Below are 15,470 nucleotides of genomic sequence, written 5' to 3'. Positions count from 1 at the left end.
CTCTCTGGCTTGCTCTCTCTCTCTCTGTGTGGCAAGCTCAGTAAAGATGTCTTGGTGTACCTTATTCACAAGCACAGCTCATTTTCTTTAGACTTGGCTTCCTGTGCTGGATCACATGAGGCTGGCTGGGTTCCTCCTTTACTTTCTGATTGAACTTTGATCAGCCAACAATGGGCGTTGCAAGCTCCCCAGTCCCTGCCTGGTCTGGGTAAATGGGCCTTGACAAATCTGGTGGCCTCGAGTCAGTGGGCACCCCCCTCCCAGGCTTTAGTTCTAGCCCCCAGCATCTTTCTCTCTCTCTCTCTCGCTTTTTTTTTCTCCTTTTGATCTCAGTTACAGTTAGATTTTATTTATATTGAAACTCAGGTCTACAGAGATGGAAGGGGGGAGGAACACAGTTTCTTGGGTTAACCAAGGAGAAGGATGTTGAAAGGATGACCGAAAGAGTGAGTCTGAAAAGGCTGTTTTCATTTCTACATGACCATCTTGAAAGCATCTTGTTTCAGCTTGGAACAAGGTGCATGAGCCCAGCTTGTTTGTTCAATGTGGGAAGTGTATGTTTTTAGTTGTCTTGTAGAGTGCCTTTCCACCTCATTTATGAAATTGGCTTTTAATTTTTATCCTTTTCTCTTTTTCCCTTTTCACCAGAGTTGGAATGTGAAGCACAGTTTCTACTTGCCGACATAGTATTTCCTCTTGATTTTTGGTTGGGGAGTTTTATGAGTACTAAGGTCACACTGAACTTTGGATACCTAGTCACCTTGTTGCTGGCTGCAGAGAAGAGCTTGAGAAGGAGATAGAAATTTTCTCGTCTTCTCCTCATGGCTTTGACAAATGCCCAGGGAGACTGCAACTTTCTTCTCAAATTGGTTGTAACACTGGAGCCCTTAGCCACTTAGAAGGCCTGAGTGTTTTTATATTTTCCACCAAGCTGCTGGTTCTAAACTGTGGTGGGGTTTCTTTCATGGCCAGAATGGGGAGAGACCGTGGGTTGAGTTGGGGACGTGTGGTTTGTGTGTGTTTGCATGTGGCCACTGAAGTGTAGGATATGGTAGGAGGATAGCTTAGGACTTCCATTTTGGTTTCTTATTACACAGCAATAAAGTAAATGACGCTTAGTATAACTTTACACTTATAGAAATGTGGCTCAATTTAAGAAACAAAACCCACCAACAGGAGTGCTCAGTATCTTGAGCTTGGGAAACTGACCTCGTTAATTTTAATGAGGGGAAAAATTCTCCAGCTGGGGCTGAGAAGAAAATGAAATACCAATGAGGTTATCACTTTGGATGATCTCACTGAATTCAGACTATAATCGGAATGATGCTTGGAGACTTTTCTGAAGTCCTACAGAGAGATCTAGAAGAAAATGCATATGCCCTTGCTAGTATTAACGGACTGCTTTCCCTGATAGGCAGAGCCGCACTCTATATAGTGCCACCTAAAGGGGTCATTTGAAAAGTTAACATATTAAAAAGTTGGACCAAAGTAAAACTGAAAGAAAAAATGGTTTAACATGATTCTTATGTGGGTCTCGCGTGAAAGCAGTGGGGCTGGTTGGACGGTGGCTGAGGCCGTTGATTATAGACCAGGAGCTCCTGAGTTCAGCTGCCTACTGGGATGCTAACTTCCTGTGGGATTTTGGGCATCTGTTTTTCATCGACCAAAGGCAGGAGGTAGGGTGAGGGAGTCCTGTTATTCAGTAGGCAGCTATTTGATTTGCACGATAGGTTGATGACTTTGGCCCTGCTGCTGAGGAGTGACAGATTGTGACCAATGAGGTTAGGATGACTGTAGGACAGGTTTGCCCTCAGTGAGGAGAGGGCTGCCAAGTTCCACTGACATTTGGTTGGGGACCACAGAAAGGAACGTCACTGTTCAAGGTATTTGGCCCTTATTCTGTCATAGTTCCCGAGATGGCGGATCCTGGGGAGCAGATTATTTCACCAGTGGATTCTTCAGAGGTATGGGGGCAGACAGAACAGGCGTTCTTCTCCAAAAGTTCAAGCTTGCTGACTCAAGCTCTTTACTCATCTCTCTGGCCTGTCACTGCATTCACGAGAAGGTTTGTGCAACCATCAGGTGCAAACTCAAGTATCACCAAAAGGATAATTTCTGATTAAATAGAGCCATCATGCTCTGGGGGCCATCTCAGTATGAGTGGAATATTGAGGGGGTCTATTAATGTTTCTAAGTTCCTTTGAAATTCAGCCCTTTTCTTTGAAAGCTGTAAGGCAACAGTTAAGGGCACTCCTATTGCTGCTGTGACTGTGTGTATATGTGATGGGAAAGGCTGGTTGCCAAGCAGCGGAGAATGGACATAATCGTGCTGCCTAGCAACAGCGGCAGCGTGGTCACTTGCGCAGATTTCTGCGCCTCTTCCTGTTTGGTCTGCTGGAAAATACAGATGGCTTCTATGGGTTGCTCTCCACCCTAGCCATCGTGAGAGGTAGGAAAACATTATGAACCAGGGTGGAAAAATACACAAGTGTATGTTTTAAAGTGATTCGTTTCCAAGCTGCCTAGGGCTGAGCAGGGATTCTTACATAGCATTCCTCAGTTTCCCCTTTGAAGATATTGTGCACTGGCATGTTGACTCGTAAGCCGGAAGAGGAATCTTTGAAAAGTGCTAGACCCCTCTGGGTGCTGCCTCTACTGAGCCCAAGCCTTTACTCTGCATGTGTGAATATAAAGCCGCCGGGTTTCTGATAAAGACACACACATACACTCACACACACTCACACTATGGGTGAAAACGACAAGTGGAGCAGAACGTGACTACTGATTGTTCTTTGAGGCCCGGGGAACAAAGCATTCAGGAGTGATAAAGGCAGGCGATCCCTGCTGGTTTGCCCTTTCTCCCAGCTCTGACCGTCACCCTCACACATGACACTCTTCAATGAGGTCACCTGCTCACTACAGATTCTAAAAGGGGCTTGCTTGGCAGAGGCCCCCAGAGTCAGAGTGCTGGCCTCTACTGTGCTTGGCAGTTGTGCGCATGGAACATGGGAAGCATTTGGAACGGAATGCTTAAGGAAGATATTATTTGGCAGCAAGAAAAAGGGAGTGTGCAGATTCCCCCTACCCCTCCTGGGATGAGTAGGTACTGCCTGCCCGTTTTTTCTCTACAGGAGTTGAATAGTAGCCAGAGTAAAGGCTTGGCATCAGAAGGCCTTAGTTCAATCCTTATCTCTTCTACCTACCAGCAGTGTGGCTTTATGCAAGCTGCTTGTTCATCTGAACCTTACTGCTCTTGTCTGTAAGGGACAGCAATATCTGCTTTACAGAGTGGGCTGGAAGGTTAAAAGAGGCGCTAGTTCCATTTGGCATGCAGCAAGTGTAACGTAATTGTTGCTGTTCACCTCCTCTCCATGATTAAAGAGTAGGAAGTTGGGAACAGAAGGTGAGTATTGTAGCTACCCTGTTTATTCCAAACTTCAATGTCTTGGTTTTTGTCCTCCGTCTTAGCCTCCTAAATGAAGAGCCTTTATTTCCCTCTGTTTAGGTTGGAAAAGATGAGAGATCTTTCTCCTTTGGATGCTGGGTGCCTGGATGGTATTAATTGATTTTAGTGGTTTCTTAATCCATACGGAATCAGTTAGGATGGTTTGCTCCCATCTTTAGGATGATAAGACAGTAGTACAGAGCAGTGGGATGATTTGTTTGGAACCCTAGAGACCATTAGTTCCAAGATGAGATCCAAATCCTATGGCCTGTGCTCATTTTGGCAGCACATATACTAAAGTTGCAATGATACAGAGAAGATTGGCATGGCATCTAGGCAACGATGACATGCAAAGTGGTGAAATGTTCCTTTATTTATTTATTTATTTATTTATTGAGACAGGGTCTTGCTCTGTCACTCAGGCTGGAGTGCAGTGGCAATGACCATGGCTCTCTGCAGCCTTGACTTCCTGGGCTTAAGCGGTCCTCCCACCTCAGCCTCCCTATTAGCTTGGACTATAGGCATGCACCACCATGCCCAGCTAATTTTTTCTATTTTTTTTTTTTTTTTTGTAGAGATGGGGTCCTACTATGTTGCCTAGGCTGGTCTCAAATTCTTGGGCTCAAGTGATCCTCCTACCTTAGCCTCTCAAAATGTTGGGATTACAGGTGTAAGGCACCATACCCAGCTGTGTTCTATATTTAAAAAAAAAAAAAAAAATCCTATGGCCTGATGGTATAGATGAAGCCCCTGCCAAAGCCAGAGGGGCTGGAGTGGGTAGAAAGCCACCAAGGAGTCCGAGGGTTCCAGGTATTGACAAGACCTGAATTTTAGACTTCAAAATTGTGACATCAGTGTATATTCCCCAAAAGATCACAGCCTGGCTCCTGGAGGCCTGGATGTGCTAGGTGGGTCAGTAGGGTTGGAAGAGGGCCCTTGCATCTTTTCTGCTCTGTTTACATTTGTATGTCTGCTAGTATACAGAGTAGCTAAGGAATCCAAATGGGGAAGGCCTTGGGTTCTAAACTGGCTTCTCATCCAGGTCCTGCTAAGAGCTCTTATTCCTCAGTTTCCTCAGCTAGAATGATGATAACATTGACCTGTTTCTCAGAACAAGGTAGGTCAGGGGTTTGGAATTACTCATCTGGACTACTGTTTAAGTGCTCCACTCGGCAGATTGCTCCTTGTGCAACATACATACGGGGAAACGATGTGATGACACTAGCACAAAGGACGGTTTATAGTTATTTTCAGTGGTTCCTCATTTTTTGGTGTGTTTTTTTGAGACGCAGTTTTGCTCTGTCGCCCAGGCTGGAGTGCAGTGGCACGATCTCAGCTCACTGCAACCTCTGCCTCCCGGAGTCAAGCAATTCTGATGCCTCAGCCTCCTGAGTAACTGGGATTACAGACGCCCGCCACCATGCCCGGCTGATTTTTTTTTGTATTTTTAGTAGAGACGGGGTTTCACCATGTTGCCCAGGCTGGTCTCCAACCCTTGAGCTCGGGCAATCCACCTGCCTCGGCCTCCTAAAGTGCTAGGATTCGAGGCATGAGCCACTGCACCCAGTCGGTTCCTTGTGTCTTAAAGCAAACACAGGCACAGTATTCTGGGCAAACAGATGTTAATAGCTTGACCTCTCTGTCAAAGGAGGACTTGGTTGCTTAAGACCCTTCGAGCTGTCCAAGTTACAGCTTCTCCAGGATACTATCATCCTCACCCATTTCTTATTCTCTGTGCAGGGAGGGACCATCTCTCGAAAAGCTCCCATCAGAGCACCCATTCTGGGACTTTGAGCAGAATGCTTAAGGCAGTGGTTCTAAAATTCCACACCACCTGTTCTTCCAGTTGTGTCCTCTCTGAGCTGCCTCTGACGGTCACATTCCATGGCCATGTGCCACAGCAGACTTGTGATACTGATTTTAGTGTTGTCCTTGGCCACTGGGGGCAGAGAGGAAGGAGAGAGAAGAGAAGGGGAGAGAAGAGGAGAAATGGGAATGGGGTCCATTCATCCATCTCTCTGTCATTAGGGGCCCACCAATTCCCACTATGGTACCTCAGAAACTAGCTCAGACCTGGAGGCCATCCAATGACTTAATCTGGACCAGTAAAGCAACCGGGCCATTTTCCTGCCTCGACATGCTTTCTCAGCTGCCCTCCCCATTGGCTAGGGCCGAAATGACTCGTCTTCCTGTGCCCTAGTTCCATGGGGTTTCCTCTCTGCGACTCTGGCCAGAGGCCTTGGTTGCCACCAAAGGCAGCTTATGGTGTAACTTCAGGTCTAGCCTGACTCAGTTGCCTTCCCTCAGCTATTTACTGCAGAGGCACTTAATGAAGAAGACACAAGGGTAGCAGGCCTGAGGGATAACTTCAAGGCTAACGTGTCTTTTTTCCAGTACTTACTCTTCTTTTGAATTTTAAGAATTCCAGATTTTATTCTAAGTCAGAGAACACTGCGTAAAAGGATTTTATTGTATCGACTCCCTCCAAATGGCGTGAACGTCTGGATTTGCATCCTTCCCATGCCAGATATCACAAATTGGGTTGGGTTTTGCATGCTCAGGGTGACTTTTGGTATTCAGCTAACACCCTTCCTTTAGGGAAGTTAGAACACTTGATAAATTTTCAGCTTTTCATCCTCAGTAGTACCCCTGGAAAATTGAGGTTCAGTGAGGTAAAGTGTCTCGATTAATTATATGATATGTACTGCTTTTTCGTGGCTCTTTTGTTGTGTTTTGTTTTTTCTTTCTCCATCATTTTGTTAAAATGAATTATGTGATTGTCCAGGTTAGCAGTGTTCTGTTTTCATAGGATAAGCCCCATCTGTAGTACTGTTTATTTCCACTGAGCTTATTTTTCAGGGGACTCTGTGCATTTCCACATTTCCAACACCAGCTCTAAGAAGGTACACCTGCAGAGTTTGTTGTGACCCTGTTCAGAACTGGCAGAACCAAGTGCAGGCTTACTCTATTTGGTAGAGACTGAGTCCCAGCAAGTAGAAGTGTCTTGCCAAGGGGATGTGACTATTAATAGGAAATGGAACTAAAAATAGAACCTAGGTATGACCCCAGCTATTTGACCACTCTCACCAACATGATTTCTCCTTTTGGTCTCAGACCAGGACATTCAGGGCATCTCTCCATTTTCATATGGAGAAGCATCCAAGTATGTCTCAGTGGTTGATTAGGAGACCATATCCTTCAGGAATCATGTTGAAACTTGTCAGGGTAGTTCCTAAGGTCCTGAGGCCTAGGACCTAGTACTGTAACCTGGCCCCGTGAAATCTTTGGTAGATGGTAAGTGTTCAGTATGAATTTATTTATTTGATTAGGTGTTTTTTTCTCATGGTGAATACAGTTCCTTTAATATCAGCCAGGACTTAGTGAACATGTGCTCCTTTTGCCGCACAGAAAAATAGAAAATGAGATATTGAAAGGAAATAGAACAAAAACTATCTGCCTTCAAGGAGCTCACAGTCTAGTTCTGGAAACTGGACATACGTAGTCTCTGCGGTCTGCTTGGACTGTGTCACTGTGATCATTCTAAGGTAACGAGCCACCTTTTATTCTTTTACCCAGCCCAGTTGTTTCAGATGAAAGGATAGAGAAGCCGGCGTCTGCTGTGATGGAGGTGATGTTTTATTTTAAGATAAAGTATAGAAGCAACTGATTGATGGATTATAAACTGGGAGGTCCAGGATAAAGCTTCATTCTGAGGGCATCAGTATATTTCACTGGGAGCCTCCTGGGCATTAATTCTGCCGTTAATTTTGTTATTAGAAACCTAGCCAAACAAAGGGAGGTGGCGAAGCTTGAGGCTGGTTTAACCTTGATGAAACAGTGATTTCACCAAGGATGATGTTGCCCCATCCATCTTCATCCATCAAGGCCCTGCTGAAATATGCTAATGAAGCCCGAAGATAGGAGCACAGAGCAGTTAAATGGGGCGTTGCAGACGCTCTCCGTACCCCCGTGACAGGGTGATGCCATTTACTGTCCAGATTTAGTACAGGAAAGACAGCAATGCTGACGTGGTGTCATGGTGGAAGATAGAATGGAGGCTCCACCTGATAAAAAGAAAGGGCAAGGTTCGGGGTATATATTCTGGAAGAAGATGGGAAAACTTGGTTTTTGGTGAAGGGATTGGTTTTCTTAATTCTCTTTGGCTCACTTTCTAGCCAGTCCACACAAGAACCAGATATGTGGCATACTGCAGATAGGGCAACATTTTTAAGTTCCAGAATGTGACCTCCCACCATGTGCCAAAGCAAGTTATCTGTTACCATGTCAGTCTGCAGCACTGTTTGTTTCCAGTGGTACATGAGCTAATACCTTGGCTTTATTTGTTTATTTTTTAAGTTACAACCTTTTGGATACTTATGACATGCTGGGCATACTACTGAGTTATTGTATATGTATTAATCTAATTAGATTCTTACAAATAGCCGATGAAGAAGCAAAATTATCACATATATTTTACAGATGAAGTTTGAGAGGCTAAATTCTTTTTTTTTTTTTTTTTTTTTTTGAGATGGAGTCTCCCGCTGTGTCACCTAGGCTGGAGTGCAGTGGCGCGATCTCGGCTCACTGCAAGCTCCGCAAGCTCCGCCTCCCAGGTTCACGCCATTCTCCTGCCTCAGCCTCCGAGTAGCTGGGACTACAGGCGCCCGCCACCATGCCCGGCTAGTTTTTTGTATTTTTAGTAGAGACGGGGTTTCACCATGTTAGCCAGGATGGTCTCGATCTCCTGACCTCGTGATCCACCCGCCTCGGCCTCCCAAAGTGCTGGGATTACAGGCTTGAGCCACCGCGCCCGGCCGAGAGGCTAAATTCTTTCCAAAATTATGTAACCAGTAAGTGGCATGGTTGGGGTTTAAACCCATATCTACCCCACTCCAAAGACCTTGCACAAAATCATTGTGCTCTGAAGACTCTCATGTCGGATATAGCTGGGAATCCCTGATAACCACTGGGAGCAGCTTGACTCACTTACATATTTATTGCTTATATATTCTTTGGGTTCAGTTTAACTTTAACTTTGGCATTCCCTTCACAATTCTTTCTTTTGTAAATAGATTATAAGCTCTCTGAGGCCAGCAGCCAAGCCCTTTCTCTAATCTCCTCAATGTTGATGACATCCCTAGTTTCTACATGGAATGCTTACTTTTGGCATAATGCTTCTAATGGATGGTTAAAAAAGGCTGGCCAGCTGCTTTTCTGGTTTTCATTTCATACATTGGATGAAAGCCTTGGGGGATTTTACTTGTCTTTACGAGTTAATTCTACAGGAATCACAGTAAAATTTCTGTTTCTTGGAATTTTTTGGCGGATCCACTTTTGTTTCCTACTAGTACGTTACCTATCTAGTCTGTATCCAACCGTACAGAGAAAAGTAAACAGCAAATGAAACTTTATTATTACGTATTTAAACGGCATCTTTGGAGCAGTCTATATTAGGAGGTGTGTACCAAATTCTGCTCATCTTAGGACCCTAGACAGTTCCTCTAAGAGAGCCTGCCAGCCACCCTTCATTTACAAAATGCAGACCCTGAACTAAGAGGTGGTCTTGGGCAAATCAGGCAAAACAATTCCTAAATCTAAAATGTTTATCAGCTTTTGTGTTTTTTTTTTTCCTAAATGGAGATAAAGTTGGAAGTTAAAAACAGAAAAGAAGGATGGATTAAAAAATATTTAAATAAGATGCCAAGTAACATGAATTTCCTGAAATAGACTGTTTTAGGATAAAAGGTATATCTTGGCCTTAATGTGTCTTGTGCCATTTATTAAATCAGTTCTGAACTTTGGGGACTCCAGACTGTTATTAAAGAGTTAATAACCAAAGGCTTCAACGTCCAGGATGTTGTGTGGGTCAGTGTATCTTGCCAAGAGGTAACATCAGCCAGTGGAATCAGTTGGGCTCTCCGTCTGGCAGATCTGTCTCTCTCAGCTGCTCCTCCTCCAGTTTCTAGTCTTGGAGTTCATATACAGTAAATCTTTCTCTTAATAAAGCCGTTTTTCAAATCTGACTTTGGACTAGGGACTGCTTTTTCTCCAAATGCAACAGCTGTTAAACATGGTGCATTGGGCACGGTGTATATCTCTTTGTTCAGTTTTGGGTTTTTAATATGAGCAGGGACATAAAGGAGTGGGAAGACTATATCGATTTCTTTCTACCCATGAGTCATCCACTGGGTTTGGAAATAAGGCCTCCAGCCTCAAAAGGCTTCTGGGCTCCCTGGGCTTCTCACCCTTAAGGATGAAGCCTATTGTGCCCTAATAACCAGTACAGGATTCCCCCCCTTCTTTTGGTGAGATAGAATTGTGGAGCTCAAGGTGTCCGCCAGCAGAGGCCAGACCTTTTGGCCCCTATCTGTCCCATTTACATGGGGAAAAGCATTTTTGCCCCCTTGCTCTCTGGTCCTTCTGTCACTGTCTCTGTTCCCAATGCACTGGGGAGCATTAACTCCCTGAAGGGGAAAAAAGTTCACAAAAGAAATGAATTATGCATATGGAATTCATTTCCTTGATGAATAGGGAATCTGAACAAACTCCATGGCTGTTTGATTTTAAGGCAGAGGAGAAGGGGGGCTTGGGCTAAAGAGTATAGCGGGGGGGTGATCAAAAAGAACTTGAAACAAGAGAGGTGGGAGAAAAACCATGGCAGGAGGACTTGGGATGGAAATATTGAGGACAAAGTAAGGGGACCTTTGAAAATAGCTTAGGGCCCATTATTCTTGCCAACATGTACACACAGATATATACCTCACTCCCAATTAATGTGCAAATTTGTCCCCAGGGAAACTGGAAATGGTCATGAGATTATACTGGGGAGAAATGACAACACTAAGGCGATATGACTGTCCTGAATTAAAGTTGTGCAGTGATTCTTTTGCTTTCTTCAGTCCAGGTTAACAATGGGCACTTTGAATTTTGAGGCAGGACTTGTGTGATAGGTAAAGAACTGCACTGAGAAATGGAGGACTTGGATCCAAGCCCCATGAGACCCAGGCTGCGTGACTGTGGGCAAGTCACCTCATCTTTCTGTCTCAGTTATCTCATCTATAAGTGGGGATTATGGCAACTGCCCTGGGGAAAAATTATAAGGGCCAAACAAAAGTGCTTTTATGCGTAACACAAGATGCGAATCTGAAGGGATTTTATTTTTCTCTCTGTGCCTCCTTTTCTTGATGGCATTTTGGATATCCAGACCTAGTCTTCTCAGCAAGCCAGAGTTTCTTTGGAGCAGAAGAATGAAGGGGAAATTGATTCAGGAGCAGCGTGCTGGTTAAAGGAACAAAGAAACAAGCAAAAAATCCCATTTTAATCCTCACCTCATCTATGTTATGAAAACCATTTAAAATAATCAATCTGATGTTTTTGGCAAATGTAGGTACTGAATCAGTAGTGGTTACTGCGTAACTAGTTTGATCAACAGTAGGAAAGCTCGTCATTGACAGCCACATACATTATGGAATCAACCAGAGGGTGTTTTTTAGAGCTTCCCTTGTAGGCTGACTACCTAGAAGAGGCAACCTCTGTCCTGGCTGCCAAAGACCTGTGGATGCTTCCGAGGGGGAGATGTGGTCAAATTGACCTCTTACTTCTAATTGCCCTCCATTATTCCTTGTTTCTGAATGGAAAAAAGACTTGGGGACACTAAATCTTCAGCAGAGGTAACAGGTAGAAAGTCACACATACCTGTGCACATTTGTTAGAGATATGTCCCTGCTCATTGAGAGGAGAGAGATTTTTTTTTTGATAGTTATGTGCTCTTAAATCCATTACAGGATTGAGTAAACAGGTCCAACCACTGCCATGTCTCTTTATTTTTCTCACCACCCAATTTCAGCACATGCAGTTTTTCACAGAGGCGTGTTTGTTTTACAGCAAATCCTTTTTAGGGGTCAGGATGTGTGGTGGAATGCAGTTATATCCTTTAGGACTGCCCACCACAAACACACACTGTGCACTCATACCTTTAATGCAGTGGCATTCGGTCCGTTCTGCAGGACATGGCCCTGGGAAGACTATGGAGGTGTCCCAGGACAGTCTTCCTGGTAGTAAGGGGGGCAGCCCTACAGGCTTGGGGGTCCCACCCCAACTTCAACCCCTGCACCTTTGTTTCATGGCTTTTATTTGCTCGGGTTTATGGGAAAGAGTGCTTTTAAGAAATCTTTGAAACCTAGTGGTGTAGAGAATAGACCAGTGCCTAGTATGAATTATTTATTTGTTTATTAAGATTTTCATGGCACCTTCCCTTTCAAAGCTCAAGGCACCAAATAGAACTCATCAAACTGATAGCAGTTAGCACTGAACAGGGGCCTCCGGAGGAGGAACCACTAGGGAGGATAAGAAAAGAGGGAAGAAGAGCAGAGAGAAGAGCACAGCAATCCAGACCCCAGAGCCACCACTACAGCCAAAGGAGGAAAATCCTAACGACTCCAGGTTTTCCAGGAAGGAATCCAGCCCTGCTGGGAAGTTGTTTTGTTATCAGGGAAAGTCACTTCCTTCTCTCAGCCTCCTCCATGAATTCCTGGTGACTTAGTTGACCCCCCGGGGCCCCTCCCAGGTATGATCTTTTAAGAAGCCTGAGGAGCTTTCCTTTTTAGGTGAGCAGGCCTAACCCTTCTGCCAAGTTGTTACGGCAATAAAAATCGTCATAAAATTTTTTTTAATGTTATGCATAAACCTTTCAATAACAAGTATATTTGGTACAGAGTGGTTTTCAACCCTGGCTGAACATTAAAATCACCTGGGGAACTTTAAAAAAATATTACCAGTGCCTGGGATCTACCCTGGAATGATGAAATCGGAACATCTGGGGGCTGGTGCTGAGCATCTGTATTTTCTCAAAGCACCCCAGCTTTTGTGTTATGCACTGGGGTTGTGAAATCCCCGGGGACCTGGGGAGGCTGATGATAGGAGGTGAACTTGAGTGTGCCCAGAGAAAGGCAAAGAGGGGCTTATTAGGAGTGTGATTTCAGTGCTTCCGATTAACAGTGGAGGAAGGAAACTTGAACTATACTTTAAAGTTATCAAGCTATAGGATATTCTTATGGTAAGTGTAGCCCATTTGGCTTGTGTAACTTATTTTTCACATACTTCAAGACCGGGAAACTTTAGAAGTGTCACAGCAAGTTCTTTGGCCACCTCCTCACTAGCTGGCTGCCACTGAAAGTGTGAGTCACATGCCAGCCACCGTTGTAGGGAAATCACACTTAGGATATTTTACCGGCATGCAGCAGAGAGGTTGCTGGTATCCTCCCCATTTCACAGAGAAGGATGCGGAGGCCCAGAGAGGCTACATAATTTTCTCTGGGTCCCAAAACCTGTAAATAGTAGAGAAGGGGATCAAACTTGCTTATCTTACTCTAAGCTACCCGCCTCTTTCTGCTATACTTAATGCCTCTTAGAACGACTCTGGACTTGTTGATTTGTCAGCTGCTTGCTCTTGGTGGGAGGGCGTTTGGCTTTCTTTTTCAGATACGAGGGAAAACATGAGAGGAGAAATCAGCTTCTGCAGAGATTATCTTAGAGATTGAGCAAGGCAGTGTAATGTAATGAAAACATGCACAGAGCAGGGGCCTCTAGCCCCAGGGGCAGGCTTGCAATTAGAACTGGGCCAAAAGAAAGAAAATTGTGGGAGGGTCCAAATGAGTAATATGGGAAACATGCTTTTTGTTTAACTGTGATACCGTTGGTGTCATTGATGTGACTTAGGCTCTTTGCCTCTTTCATTCCAAGATGACACACCTCTGTGAGGTTACTTTGTATTCATTCTGGACCTTGATCATTTTCAGGGGGTCCATGCTAGAATGTACTGGAATGTGGGAACACTGGCCTACAGATCTAGTTCGGTCCTCTCCCACCGCCATGCTCTTAGTCACTTCACCTGCTGCATTCCAAAACAAATGGGCTGTGTGTGTCTCCTTCCCTTAATAAAGTATTCTATAATCATATTTTCTAGCTTAAAACAGAATTAGTCTTTTAAATGTAAAATACATCTAAAGCACTTTTATTAATGGATCGCTTTCCTTCAGGGATTGTAGTGCTTAGTATGAGGTGTTAACTCATCTATTTTCATGCCATATAGGGAAGGAAAGTGTTAACCATTTTTGAATGTAGAGAAAACTTTTGTTGGGAGTCTCTAGACCTTAAACCGAGAACCTGTTTGACAAAACTGCCATCCTCCCAACCCCCTTAAAAGATAATGCCCTAAATCTATCAGTTCCCCCCCCCCCGCCCAGTATGCAAAACTGGCTGTTTTCTGGTATTAGTTGTTCCTACCTGTGGCTTGGAGTCACTGCCACTTGGCTTCCTAGATTGTGTCCCATAAATTCAAGCATAAGGAGCTCCCAGTCTGCTGCACCTGGCCTCCCTTGTCCTTCACATCCTTGCAGCAGACTGTAACAAACTTTCAAGTTAGCTTTTTATTGCATTCCACCTCCTGCCAGGGGTGTGATAGGGCAGACTTAAACTCATGCAACTCAAAATGACCGTGCTGGGTCTGTTCTAAGTTTGAATTTTGACCTTGATCCAGCCTTCACATACTTTCTCTTATGAATTCCCTTTAATGCTAGTTAATAAAAATATAATGGCTTTCCTGTCCCTTCTCATAATAACATTGCCAGCTTTGGGGGTTCTTTGAAAACCTTGCTTGCGAAGTCCGTGGCCAAAAAAAACAAAGATATTTGGCTTTAAAGTATGGACTTTGCTCCCCAAACTCCTCTCTCTGAGGAAGGGAGAGAAAGAGTTGAAGGTTTCTGGGAAAGGGGCATAGAAGCAACTCTCAACTCTGGCCATGTGGATCTGCAGACAAAATTAAGGCAAATGTAGTGCTACAGATCCCATCCCTGGGCCTCACATTGTGGCCAGCCATATGGAGTCAGATTTGGAGACTTTTTAGAGATGGGGAAGCCACTAGACTCCTAGGCATCTGGTGTAAAGAGAGACTATTCCTTTGCTACTTTCTTTTTTTTTTTTTGAGTCGGAGTCTCGCTCTGTTGCCCAGGCTGGAGTGCAGTGGCGTGATCTTGGCTCACTGCAACCTCCGCCTCCCGGGTTCAATAGATTCTCCTGCCTCAGCCTCTTGAGTAGTTGGGATTACAGGTGCCTGCCACCACGCCTGACTAGTTTTTGTATTTTTAGTAGATACAGGCTTTGACCATGTTGGTCAGGTTGGTCTTGGACTACTGACAAGTGATCTGCCCGCCTCAGACTCCCAAAGTGCTGGGGTTACAGGGATAACCTGGCTATCTTTGCTATTTGCTATTGGAAGAGAAGGCAGCCCTGATTTAGTCTGTTTACAGTCTGCTTTATGTGGATAATAGAAAGCCATCATAGTCCCTAAAACCTTCCTTACCAGTTAACCCTGCTGGACAACCTGTCTTTGTCTCTTGACAACTGTTAACTGAGAAGAGGGCCTCAGTGTGCTCCTCTAGGTGTGCACATTAAGGACTTTGCACAGTGTGGATATAGCTCATGCTGCTCTGCGGTCTAGAACATGCTGCTTGAATTTTCATCATCCTCCTCCTCTCCACCTCCAAGAAAAAAAAAAAAAGCGTGCAGGAAGTAGCATTTCAGTTCTTCTCCACCACCTCTGCTTCCCTTCTCCCTTCTTTTCCTCCGTGTAGCATTCCCTTTAGTACCAGGGAGGGATGGTGGTTGAAAATGGGGGGAATGATGTTGCTCAGAAAAAAGAAATCAGCCTAGAGCTTAAGAGGTGAGGGGAAAGGAAAGAACACTTCAAGCGTAGCCCAGCCCAGGCGTGCCAACTCCCACCCCAGCCTCCTTGTACCTCCGGTCTCCGAAGGAGGGTGATGAATTCGGTTTCCACCAACATTAAACTGATAAATGAAATTTGTATGTTAAAACAATGATAATTTAATTGTATTTTATTTTCTTCTTTCCCATCCACATTTCGATCTCACCCCCCTCTCCATTACCCATCCTTCAGCTTTGGGAAGGGGGTGGTGGAGGCTGTGCGGAGGGGGGGCATTGCAAGCTGTCGGTTTGCATTGTGCGGACG

General features: G+C 44.7%; 2 protein-coding genes and 1 non-coding gene across 10 annotated transcripts in view; all 3 read left to right on the top strand.

Moving 5' to 3' along the window:
- Positions 1–15,470, top strand: part of MGST3 (microsomal glutathione S-transferase 3) — a 1,219,025-nt gene that overhangs the window by 201,397 nt on the left and 1,002,158 nt on the right. The window lies entirely within an intron of this gene.
- Positions 1–15,470, top strand: part of PBX1 (PBX homeobox 1) — a 290,936-nt gene that overhangs the window by 78,342 nt on the left and 197,124 nt on the right. The window contains exon 1 of one of the 7 annotated variants that reach the window (XM_050768622.1): positions 1,793–1,964. The exons of the other annotated variants lie outside the window; for them this stretch is intronic. The gene's annotated coding sequence lies outside the window, so the exon portion shown is untranslated. Of the gene's footprint in view, positions 1–1,792; positions 1,965–15,470 lie in introns of those variants that run through there. 7 annotated transcript variants of the gene reach the window in all.
- Positions 3,716–3,822, top strand: LOC126944733 (U6 spliceosomal RNA). Its single transcript, XR_007722164.1, has one exon. It is a non-coding gene; the product is annotated as a U6 spliceosomal RNA (small nuclear RNA).

The sequence above is a fragment of the Macaca thibetana genome, chromosome 1 (assembly GCF_024542745.1).
Source record: "Macaca thibetana thibetana isolate TM-01 chromosome 1, ASM2454274v1, whole genome shotgun sequence".
Classification (NCBI taxonomy): domain Eukaryota; kingdom Metazoa; phylum Chordata; class Mammalia; order Primates; family Cercopithecidae; genus Macaca; species Macaca thibetana.
This window is presented reverse-complemented; position numbering and strand designations above follow the sequence as displayed.